The sequence below is a fragment of the Gekko japonicus genome, unplaced genomic scaffold (genome assembly GCF_001447785.1).
Source record: "Gekko japonicus isolate JY-2015 unplaced genomic scaffold, Gekko_japonicus_V1.1 scaffold2006, whole genome shotgun sequence".
NCBI lineage: Eukaryota > Metazoa > Chordata > Lepidosauria > Squamata > Gekkonidae > Gekko > Gekko japonicus.
Genome location: NW_015175423.1, coordinates 69806 through 78086, shown reverse-complemented (window position 1 = coordinate 78086; position 8281 = coordinate 69806). Strand labels below are relative to the sequence as shown.

At 42.6% G+C, this 8281-nt stretch overlaps 1 protein-coding gene across 1 annotated transcript in view; it reads right to left on the bottom strand.

Annotated features, from left to right (window-relative positions):
• Window positions 1–8281, bottom strand: part of ABCA13 (ATP binding cassette subfamily A member 13) — a gene marked incomplete at its 3' end in the record, with an annotated part of 314376 nt that overhangs the window by 262708 nt on the left and 43387 nt on the right. The window lies entirely within an intron of this gene.

Below are 8281 nucleotides of genomic sequence, written 5' to 3'. Positions count from 1 at the left end.
GCTGCAAGGCCGCCGCCGCCGGCCGGGATTGTTGGGGGCAGGGTGTGTGGCCTTATGACACACTTCCGGTGATGTCAGGGTGTGTGGCATATGCTAATGAGTTATGCTAATGAGTTCCCCTAGCTCTTTTTCTATGAAACGACCCCTGCCTATATGTTGCACAGAGCTACAGAAACAACATTAAGACGTATCATAGGGTTACACCTCAGGTCTTTTGTTAGCTAGGGGCCAAACGAAATGTTACGGCGGCCACAAATCTGACCCATGGCCACCAACGTCATTTTAGAGAAGTTTTTCACTGGGGGGGGCACTTTGAAATGTGGAAAGGCGCCAGGGGGCAAATACGGTCCCCCCCCAAAAGCCCCCACGAGATTATTTTTTTAATGGTCAAGAACTTCTCTAACATGGCAGTGTAAATGTCGAATTAAATCTGGAGATTTATTTGTTAAATGTTGTATCAGATGATCAACAAACACATCGAGAGCTGTATTTTCTGCTGTATATCTGAACAATTCCTAGGATTTTGTTGGCAAAATATTGGAAGATGGATAGGATACATGCTCAATTGCATGGGATTGATGAAAATGTTGTAATTAAAAGATGGACAAGAGTTTAAAAATGGGTAGAAAGTAATGTATAGATGACTCGTACTTTGGAAATCCGATGATGAAAAGTATTTGAACATAATGTTAAAAAAACAATAAACAAACTTCTAAAAAAAAAGAAAGAACTTCTCTAACATGGTGTCAGCGGCCATGGGTTGGACCAATGACTGCTGTGACATCGAACTAGAGATCCACTTCTGCATAAACATGACTACTGATTTTATATGTTTTAATGTGTTTTAAATTTTATTGTGTTTATTAAAATGTTGCAACCCGCCCTGAGCCCGTTTACAGGATGGGCGAGATATGAATGCGAAAAATAAATAAAAAAAATAAATAAATAAAAATAATTTCTCTTCGCTCCTTGTATTGCACAGATTAGCATTTTTACCCTTTTTCCATGTTCAGGTTTTATAATACAAACAGCCTGAGCCCGTGCAAGCTCATTCGCAAATCTATTGGATTTAACGAGACACCTCGTCGGCTGTGAATGTGTGCAATTTAAGATGTATATATGTTGTCCTCCCTTACCGCACAAAGCATTGTTAGTCCCTCATGAAAAATGAGTAACTGTAAATCGCTCAGAGCCAGCAAGCTCTGCAGGATTGAGCGATCAATAAATTGAAAGATTATCATTATTTATTTATCTCTTAGTCAATGGCTGCAGTTTTAAGCCTATATACAACCAGCCACAGATGCTCAGAACATTGTGGCAAGACCCAGACCCAGTCAATACATCTAACACTGCAATCCTGTGCAGAGTGGCCCATCCATTTCAGTGGGCATAGATTGGGCAATTCTGCATAGGACAGTGCTCAAAGGTCCACTGATGAGGTACGCACTTAAACTCTTCCACTGAAATCAATGGGACGTAGCGGAATTGTGGCCATAAGTTAGGCTTTTAAAAAAAATTATTAGTTTATATACAAAAAGGGGAGAAGGGGAAGAAGGAGGGTGAGACAGTAATATTAAAATTTCCAATTTAACATTCTGCATGCATATCTTCTCATTACAATTTCACAACTACTTCATCTTTCATTCTTATTATTCTTCACTTAATCTTATTTTGTCAATACTTAACTTCTAACTGGTCATAAAACGCCCGCATAAGTGAGACCTTTCCACACTGGTTACTACCAAAGGCAAAATTCAACACAATAAAAATAACAGAAAGATATTACTAAAACAACTTTAGAGTCCAGAGGCACCTTTAGAAGAAGAAGAAGAAGAGATTGGATTTATACCCCACCCTTCACTCGGAGTCTCAGAGCGGCTTACAAACTCCTTTCCCTTCCCCTCCCCACAACAGACACCCTGTGAGGTGGGTGGGGCTGAGAGAACTCTGACAGAAACTGCTCTTTTTCAAGGACAGCTGTGCCAGAGCTTGTGACTCACCCAAGGTCACATCAGCAGGTGCAAGTGGAGGAGTGGGGAATCAAACCCGGTTCTCCCAGATTAGAGTCCGCACACTTAACCACTGCACCAAACTGGCTTTAAGACCAACAAAGGTTTATTGAAGGTATGAGCTTTCGTGTGCATGCACACGAAAGCTCATACCTTCAATAAACCTTTGTTGGTCTTAAAGGTGCCACTGGACTCTAAATTTGTTCTACTGCTTCAGACCAACACGGCTGACCATCTGGATAGATATTACTACAAACAGTCAAAATAATATTTGAAAGTATGACTTACTCATTCATTGGTTTGCAGTCCTCATCTGGAAAACCACATTCCAGGCTTTCGTTCCAATACTGAATGATAGTATTGCCAGCATTATAGCATTGCTGCCATATGTCATTGATCTTGGGATACAGGGATGCGAAATTAACTAAGCTTTGTTCAAGCCCAGCAAAGAGTTTATGAGCCCTGTAATTAGTAATCCACTGCTGGAATATCTGGAACATAAACAAGGCAAAACAAAATTAAATTATCTGCTAGATGATAACGGTCTCAGTCCCACAAAATGTAGATCTTTACAAGCAAGAAAGAAGTTAATTCTTCACTTGTTCTCCCTCTGTTAGCGTCACACAAATCAACCCAGCCTGGCAAATGTCCACTGAAGAAAGTTACCGGCCAACAGACTTTCCATAGCCCACCTTCACATACTTTGTAGCCAAAAACGTATTCCTGTTTTTGTTGTGTCCTGACCTAGCCATGTGCTCAATCCAGTTTCGGCCGGTTCCACATGCGGTCAGGTGAGGTACCTGAGCTTCGCTCCCAAACACAATAGACGTTCGGATCCTAGTTCCCAGCCAATCGGGAACCTAGACTCCCCAGGAATAATCTAATCAGTGTAAATAGACCATTCACGGGGGTGGGGTGGTGGTGTTTTTCTTGGGGCATATAAGCTGGCCTGTGAGCCGGCTACTTGGTCTTGTTCTTCCCCGAATAAAGTATAAGAGCTGAATTCACTAAGTAAGTCTCAGTACTTTTCAGTTTTCATAAGAATGATGGGTTAGATCCTGCAGGTCCCACCTGTCAGTAAAGGCACCTTCCCTGGTGGAGGGTGCCTGCCCCCGACTCAAGCAGAAAAACAAATAGATAGGATCACAGTGTAAATGACATAATAAATACAAGGAACAATCACTGTGATATATATAGGTTGCTATACTTTATTTGGTAAAACTACATCTGAATTTCACAATCAACATAGAGAAATAGCAATAACAACCCTTAAAATAATCTTATATCGGCATTTCCAACAGGTCTCATCCTTACGTTGTTATAAAACAATATAAAACAAGGCGAGTAACTATTGTGGACTCGTTTCGTGTTACAACTTCTTTGGAGGTTTTCATTCTTCATTAATTATCTTTCTCTCATTTCTCTGTGGTTATCTTCCTACTGTAGCAATTCAGCTTTTACATAAGGTGCAACTGCAAGCCAGTCCCTTTTGATAAGCAAGTACAAAACCTTCTGTTCTACTGATGGCAAAATGCTCTCCAAGAGTGCAAGCAACTGAGCCTTCATGAAGGAACCTCCTTAAAAATACAAATAACAATACACTAATAAATGTTGTCATTGAACCAATATTGTGCATATTAATGACCATGAATTGAACTGAAACTTTCCCCCCCTCATTCACAGAATTAATAAACCTCACCATTACAGGGAACATATACTCTTGAGACTCACCTATAGTTGCCATTAAAATTTTATATTAGGAGCAAACTACTCCCTTTTCTTAAGCAGGCACCAAACCTTCAGTTCCATAGCTGGCACAATGCACTCCAAAATATACAAGCACCTGAGTCTGAAGAAATTGTAACACAAAACAAATCTACAACTAGTTACTCATCTTGTTTTACATTGTTATTCCCCTGACTCAAGAGCATCACCTGTCAGAGGAAAGTCCATTTGTTAATAGAATAGATCTATAAGATCCAGCTTGGTAAGAATATCACTACTACATCATACCAAGGGTCTATTCAGCCTTGCATCCTGTTTACAAAAGGAAAGCATGGCATAGAAGCAATAGGGTTTTTTCCCACTCTTTGGTACTTAGAAGCATACCACCACTGAACACAGAGGGCACCACTGGTAGTCCTGTCCCCCAAAGACATCTAAGCCAGTGGCCATCACCATATCCTGCACCAGCAAATTAATGGCACACTGTGTCTTGACCTGCATAGCCTGAACTAGCCCAATCTTGTTGGTGCTTGAAAGCTAAGTAGGGTTGGCCCTGGCTAGTACATGGATGGGAGTCTCCAAGGAAGTCCAGGATTGTTACCCAGAAGCTGACAATGGTAAACCACTCCATTTCTTCTCTTGCCTTGAAAACCCTATGGGGTTGCCATCAATGTTCCCTCTAAGCTATGGAGCCCTGTGAGCAAAAATAGTTCTTTCTGAGCTGCTGGCACTAAAGTTGTGAGCCAGCAATTTGACTACTGCATGAATTAGTCTGCTCTGGAGCCATCCTTCCTGAGCTAAGACAAAAATGTGTGAGCTGGAGGCTAAGAAACTGTGAGCTAGCTCACACTAACTCAGCTTAGTGGGAACACTGGTTGCCATAAATCCTCTGCAACTTGACAGCACTCTCCTCTCTCTTGCTTCCCGAAATGCTGGCCATTTCCTCGTCAACTTAGCTGCTTCTGCAGACCTCTTCAAGACCAGTAATTATCACCCATCCTTACAACACTTTCTCCTTTCCTCCTTGATCTTCCTAGTTAGCTCTTGTGTGCATCCTTGTTTTATCCTGTTTTGGTTTTGTTCCAATAAAAAAAACCTTTCCTGTAAATAACTGCCTGTTTATTTTCAAGAGTTCTCATAGGCATAATCCCCGTATAGATAGGCGGAGAACTCAGTTACCCACCCCTCACTCTGTCTCCAAGCTAATTCCCCCCCCCCAGACTAAGTGAAGACTCCCTACTTTGGGAAAGACCCACCAGACAAGCTTCTTTGATTGGTGGGACAATCAGGAGGGCCTCTCCCTGTGATCTTAATTCCCAGGCAGGGATGTAAAAACATTGAGAATAAGACTGGCATCTCATCAGTGACAATCACTAGAGAAATAGGAAAAAGAACAGCACCGAAATGCATTGATGTTTGGAGTGACGAATTTGGGGCTCTCAAGGGTCTTTATACTGAATATGCCTTCTCCAGAACATCTTCTGAAGTGGAGGTGGACAGCAATGCCATTGAAGGATTTTTAATCCAAGCTCTATTGTAAAAAAAATCAGTGCCACTGACTGGAGCCAGGCTGGCTGGCAAAAGATTCGGTTGTCCATTTTAATCTACAATCCACATTACAACAGGCAATACTGATTTGTCACTTGAAAACCAAAAGGCCTCTGCCTTTATTGTCTGAGTCACCTGTGGTTTATCATCTGATGGGTGATCAATAAGGGATGAAAAGGGTCCCATCGATAGCGGTTGCAACATACCATACAACTTTGCAGGGCTCTTTTTGTAACAGGAACTCCTTTTAGGCGACACACCCTTAATGTAGCCAATCCTCCAAGAGCTTACAGAGCTCTTCTTACAGGGGCTACTGTAAGCTCTTGGAGGATTGGCTACATTAGGGGCGTGTCGCCTAATATGCAAAGGAGTTACTGCTACAAAGAGAGCCCTGAAATACGACATACATAGGGAAAGGACAATGACAGAGTAAAATGTTCAGCCTATAACACCTAGTTTTCAGGCTTCCTTCCCAGTGGTCACTGAGCAGGGGTCCTGATCAACTTTGTCGTATGATGCCTAGGCTACCATTGAATTTTGGAGTTGGATGAAGGAAAAGAAAGAAATAATTATCTTCTTGTAACCTTTCTATGCTTCCCAGGAATCTTTAGCTGCCGCCTGAAGAGCATGATACACAGGCAGAGAAATCAGAGCCGTTTTATCAGCCTGTCCAAACCGGTACACAGTATCTGTGCCTTGCAGAAATGACTGCGTATCCACAAAGCCAGACTCTTGATTAGTTCCGCATAAACATTTTAAAAGGAGAATTTAAACCTAATCCCATGTGTGAAAAGTGGCATGTAAATCAAATCAACCAATCAATAAAAACAGTCTGAAAAGCCACACTGAGCTCAGAGTATGGAGAATTCTGCAACTGACTCAGATTCAGAAAACTACGGAGTTATAACATTTCTGGAGACCAAGGCACAAGTTACACCAAACGGGGAAGAAGGTGCAAGGGCACAGCTGCAGTAGGGACCACAGATGTGGATGTAAAAATTAGCAATTGAAGTCAAACATGAGAACTATGTTGGAACCAAGGAAGGAACTGGTATCATATGCACTAAAAGCACCAGACTCAGGACTTGGGGCAGAGGTACTCAAGGTATTGTGATTGACACGAACAGGAAGGCTACAGAAACTGAAGTCACAGATGCTGTTATATTACAGGATGACTCTATCTTATTGGACTAAATCCTGACATTATCCAGGGCCTGGAACCCGCAGCTGCTAAGCCTTATATCAAGAAGATCCAAGGAAGGGATTACTTGAGCACATGGTCTCACGCCCGCAGGGTTTGCTCTTCCATATTTTTTCGTTTTCCTCCACCAAAATTGCTGCCTTCCTATGTTTTTTTATCTAACCCTCCCAAATTACTTTAGAGCTTTCTCATTAACACGATTGAATGTGCAGCCCACTCCTGTTATGAAGGGAAGATTAAGAAAGATTCCTTTGTGATTGTTCTCAGGGGAAAATTGGTACTTTAATACGTATGTTGTTGGAGGGGCCTCTTTATAGAAATGAATATAGAAATAGGTTTTCAACACAGTACCTAGATAATTTTTCTTCGTTTCATCACAAGCTAGTTTGACTCCTTTTATCTGGCAGATTTCCAAACCTCACCCTTGCTGTTGTGAGATTTTTCCATTGGTTTAGTGTTGTGTCCAGACGATGCTATTTAACAGATGGGTTTTTGACTGCTCGAGATTTTTAGTCAAGGAGCTTTAATCAGATTAAAGGAAAGGAAAGGATGACTGTTGATGTTGAAAATGGGAGATTTCTTGAAGGAACAGAGATCATGGCTTCCTATCTTGAATGTGTATGATAGGAAACGGGAACCCCTTTGCAAGGCAGCCATGGTTCCACGCTGTGATCACAACCTAGACATATAGGCAGGAGTCATTTCGTAGAAAAAGAGGTGCAGGAGCTCATTAGCATAACTTATTTGCATATGCCACACCCCCTGACATCGCCAGAAGTGTGTCAGAAGGCAACACCCACCACTCAGGCTCCACTGGACTGTTTTGGATTGCTAGCTATTGGGGGGGGGGGGACGTGCAGATCTCGCAGAGGAGGGAGAGCCTGTACCTGAATAAAACTTGGTCTTAAAGGTGCCACTGGACTATTTTGGGCCAGGGGGAGCTCTGCAACTTACCTGGTTGTTTCTTGCTCTGACTGAGGGCTTCTGGGAGCAGAGGGTGGGGCTTGTTGCATGTGCCCGCCCCCTGGGCTCTTTATTGCCAGAGCTCTGCTCCTGTGTGCTCCTGCAGGAAATGACCCCTGCATATAAGAATATTTATTATTTGTTCACACATTACAAAATCCATGCATCAGACATGCGGCCCCATCAAGAGAAGAGCACCTGGAGTTCTGGACTAGGGGTTCAATTACCAGGCATGCAGAGGCCAGTCTGGATCAGGACCATGGCATCAGTAAGATGGGACTTAAGCTTCCATTGCCCATGCCATTTCCCAACCTGGAATATCCCTGGAGAGTCATTATTTGCCTTGTTGAGGAAACGCACACGTATGGGGCCATTTCAGGCCAGGAAATGTGTGCCGTTGTCCTGATCTGAATTGGACCCCCACATGCCTGTGAATTCAATTCCAAAACACAGCACTCCAGGCACACATCTGATCCACAGCCCGTGTGGTGGTCACGTGTCTGCCACGTGGACTTTGTAGCATGTCAATTGGCCTGCAGAAATTACCATATTTTAAGAGTGTACACGGGCCTTGGACAGTGCAAACAGACCGAAGGATCAGAGCACATTTTACGACTGAGGGTTTCATTGCCAGGGAAGGAGGGATCGGGCGAATAATGCATTTTGCTAAGCCTGCTCATATTTGTTTTGCTTTGTTTTGGAACTTTTTCGCCGGGTCGTCTGTCTTAAAAACCCAGTTTTGACTTCTCCATTAAAGATGAAGTTTCAACTTAATTACACATTTGCAATAGAATTTCTGTAACCTGGTATTTGCTAATGTTTGGACACAGACTAC